General features: G+C 46.4%; 1 pseudogene; it reads left to right on the top strand.

The window, feature by feature from the left end:
* The first annotated feature begins 1,302 nt into the window (after positions 1-1,302).
* LOC132437137 (ubiquitin-conjugating enzyme E2 R1 pseudogene) lies at positions 1,303-2,771 on the top strand (annotated as a pseudogene).
* The last annotated feature ends 1,679 nt before the right edge of the window (positions 2,772-4,450 follow it).

Raw genomic sequence — 4,450 nt, 5'->3', positions numbered from 1 at the left:
TATTCTTAGGTTGTCATATGATGATCAAAAAGAGATACCCAATTTAATGCTAGTAACTGACCATGACAGAAGCTGTGAAGGGGAGTTCTCCAATCTCAAGCATCTTATGTAGCCATGCTCTTGGATGCCAAGAAATTATTCAGGTGACACACCTGATTTACTAGACCTGTTATCATTCATGGTTCTAAATAATGAGAAGATCTGTGATATCCAAAAGAAAGGTGGTACTATATAGGTGGAGGGAATTACAAAAGAATAAAAAGAACAATAACCAGCTTTATCGGGTGGGCTTTTAGAAGGCCGCTGAACAGTGTAAAGAAGAAGGGGGAAATTGACAGAATCCCTACCCAAAAACTCATAACATATTGTCATCTTTTGGGAGCTAAGAGAGCATCTTCAAAGCTAAATTTGACCCTTGCTCCTCAAAAAAAGGCCCCTTCAAATTCACGCCATATATTGCAGCTTGGATAAATTCAGATTTGCCTATTTCAGGATCAAATAAGGTATAGCAATGTCTGCCTGTTACCAGGTTTTAAGTGGACATGGTTAGTATTGCTTGAGTCCTTCTTGGTAATAAATAATAAGCAACAACAATTACCTTTTTGGTAGTAAATATTAAGATGGTAGCAAGAGATCACTACTTTAAATAAGAAAATGGTTGAAACTAGAGTATTGATTCCTATTAACTCTTTTTTTAAACAGCCATATCTAACTTAATAAATAAGACGGTCTGTTCATGGGACCAACATGGAGACAGACAGACTAACAGGGATTAAATAAAGAATTCCCCTTTGGATGAGATCATGAGAAGAAAGAAGTTAAAAGATCTACACATGCTTGTGTCCCAGGCATTACGCATCAAATGCTTTTTCTGCATGTATTAAGATGATCGTATGATTTTTATCTTCTCTTTTATTAATGTAGTGGTTGTTGAACCATCCTTGCATCCAGGGGATGAATACCACTTATCATGGTGGACGTATCTTAATTTATTGTCGAATTCAGTTTGCTAACGTTTTGTTGAGAATTTTTGCATCTGTGTTCATCAAGGACATTAGCCTACAGCTTTTGTTTCTGGTAGTGTTCTTATCTGGTTTTGGTATCAGGCTAATGCAGGCCTCAAGAAATGAATCTGAAAGTGGTCCCTCTTCTTCAATTTTTTTGGAAGAGTTTGAGAAGGACTGGCGTTAATTTTTCTTTAAATGTTGGGTAGACTTGACCAGTGAAGCCACCTGGTCCTGGGATAGAAAAAATTTAATGTAATCAGCAAGTGGATCTTAGTAGCCCAGGGAGAAGATTGTAATGTATGCTAGCCGTGCTATTGGTACCCCGCCCAAATACCCCTTAAGGTGAGGAGTACACATTCCCTAGCTTATGTGAGTGTTAGCAAATATCAACTCACACCTGCTCCCCTATCTGGAGAATTTCCCTCAGCCAAACGGAAGCCAGTTTGACTGGGAGGCTACAGGCCAGCCCCATCCATCTCCCTGAGGTAGAACTTGGCCAAAGACTTTCAATCGACTGCTCTGCCTGCCTCTAGCTGGACTAAATCTATAGTACCTTTCCCTAAAAACTTCACAGTGATATCACACTAGGCACTCTCCAGACCCAATTCTTTTCCCCCCACCATATCCTGCTTCCCTCACTTTCTCCTGAGAGCGTTCCCACAAAAGCACATGTGTAAGAATCCCTATATCAAGCTTTGCTTCTAGGCAACCTGACCTGTAAGGCTTGGGAACAAAACATAATAGGAATCTGAGCGAACGAGGAACCACAGGAGTAGCGTGAAGGCAGGCAGACGGAAGGCAAATTTTCTCTACTCAACCATTTTCCATGGGTTTACACTAAAGAGAGTCAGTGCCACTGGACATATATACAACAAAAGTATACAAAAATTACTGAGGAAATGAGTGAATTATAAACACAGAAGCAAACTACTATAACAGCAACATAGGCAGGTGGAGCGCCCTGGGGCCCCAGGCGGCGCGGAGAAGGAAGGCAGCCCCGCTCCGGCAGCCGACCTGGCCCGCGGCCCTGCGCACCCAGGCCCCGGCCCCGGCCTCCACCTCCACAGCCCGGCCGCTGGTGCCTAAGACCACAGAAGGCGCTGCTGCTGGAGCTCGAGGGACTGCAAGAGGAGCCGGTGGAGGGCTTCCGGGTGACCCTGCTGGACGGGGGCGACCTGTACAACTGGGAGGTGGCCATCTCCGGGCCTCCCAACACCTACGACGAAGGCGGCTACTTCCAGGCGCGCCTCAAGAGCCCCATCGACTTCCTTACTCCCTGCCGGCCTTTCGGTTCCTGACCAAGCAATGGCAACCCAACATCTAGAGACTGGTCCGTCACTCAGTTTGTGACCCCCCCCCCCCCCGAGCGGTGAGCTGCCCTCGGCGCGGTGGGACCCCACCCAGAACGTCAGGACCACCCTCCTCAGCGCCACCTCCCTCCTCCACCAACGCAGCGCCTCACCTGCCAACTTGGACTCCTTCGTGATGCGCAGGAAGCGGGAAGCGAGCGAAGGCAAGACCGGGAGCGCACGGACGTCACTCGCAAGCAGGTCCTGGGAACCGAGGCGGAGGCGGAGCGGCGCGGCGTGCAGGCCGAGTCCTGCGACTGGCCGAGTCCTGCGTGACGACCGAGGCCCCGGCGCCCACCAGGGCTCAGAGCTCTTGCACAGGACGACGACTACGAGGGAGTGCGGTGAGGCCGAGGCCGAGGCCGACAGCTGCTTCCGGCACGACGAGGACGACCCGGGCAACGAGGGGTCCTGACACGGCGTTCCCCACGTATAGACTTACAGATTTTACCTCAAAAAAAAAAAAGGTAATATAAATATCTTAGTCATATTAAATAATTTACGCCTCAGAATGCTGTTGCGAAATCTTAGAGCAATCTCTTATGGCCTTCAACTACTGCTTAGCGATTATCACAGTTTCTGTGAGTCGTTGGTTTAAAACCTCTGGATTAAACCCATGCAAGGCTCCGCTCTCACATGTATATTCCCTATAAAAGGATATACCCCTCAGTTCTTTCGCACACATCCTCAAGAAACTACGTGTATTTAATAGTTTTTTTTTTTTAATTAATTAATTTACTTTTTGGCTGTGTTGGGTCCTCGTTTCTGTGTGAGGGCTTTCTCTAGTTGCGGCGAGCGGGGGGCCATTCTTCATCGCGGTGCGTGGGCCTCTCACTATCGCGGCCTCTCTTGTTGCGGAGCACAGGCTCCAGACGCGCAGGCTCAGTAGTTGTGGCTGACGGGCCTAGTTGCTCCGCGGCATGTGGGATCTTCCCAGATCAGGGCTCGAACCCGTGTCCCCTGCATTGGCAGGCAGAGTCTCAACCACCGCACCACCAGGGAAGCCCACTACGTGTATTTAGAAATCGTTTACAGACTGGTTTTCATGCATCTATTTTTTTTTTTTTTTTTTTTTGCGGTACGCGGGCCTCTCACTGTTGTGGCCTCTCCCATTGCGGAGCACAGGCTCCAGACGCGCAGGTTCAGCGGCCATGGCTCACGGGCCCAGCCGCTCAGCGGCATGTGGGATCTTCCCGGACCGGGGCACGAACCCGTGTCCCCTGCATCGGCAGGCGGACTCTCAATCACTGCGCCACCAGGGAAGCCCCATGCATCTATTTTTTGAACTATAAATTTTACAATTGATTTTCGGAAGTTGTGATGGTTAACTTTACATGTCAACTTGGCTGGGCTATAGTACCCAGTTATTCAGTTAAAAACTGAATTAGGTGTTGCTGTGAAGACATTTTGTAAATGTGGGTAAGATCTGCAATTAGTTAACTTTAAATAAAGAAGATTATCCTCAATAATCTGGGTGGGCCTGAGCCAATCAGTTTAAAGACCATAAGAGCAAAACTGAAATTTCCCTGAGGAAGAAGAAATTGTCACGAGACTGTAGTTTCCAGCCTGTGAGCTGGCCTTACAGATTTTGAACTTTCCAGCCCCTGCAATCATATGAACCATATGCTTGAAATAAATCGCTATGTGTGTGTGTGTGTGTGTGTGTGTGTGTGTTGGTTCTACTTCTACTTGTTTTGTATTATTGGTTCTATTTCTTGGAGCAAACTGATACAGAAGTTATTTTTTTATATAATAATATATGGTCTAGAAGCAACTAACATAATAATAGCCTCTCTCATTAGTTCAGTGCCTTGAGAACTGATTTATAGAACACATCTGCAAATGCTTGTCTGCCAATCATCAATTAGTCCAGAAGAGAGCAGAGAATCTAATCTTCGTTTTTAGGTAAGTGGTTCAAATATGTTGTCCTGCTGATATATCATTGTATAAAATCTGGAACATTGTCTCTGTTTCTCCTGTTTTTAGTACTTATCTCTAGATTTGTGTGTTCCTCCGGAAGCTATTGATAATTACAATCTACATTTTGAATCTGTTGTTTTAACTCCATACTGCAAGTCACATATCCACCTTGCA

The sequence above is a fragment of the Delphinus delphis genome, chromosome 14 (assembly GCF_949987515.2).
Source record: "Delphinus delphis chromosome 14, mDelDel1.2, whole genome shotgun sequence".
NCBI classification, from domain to species: Eukaryota; Metazoa; Chordata; class Mammalia; order Artiodactyla; family Delphinidae; genus Delphinus; species Delphinus delphis.
This window is presented reverse-complemented; position numbering and strand designations above follow the sequence as displayed.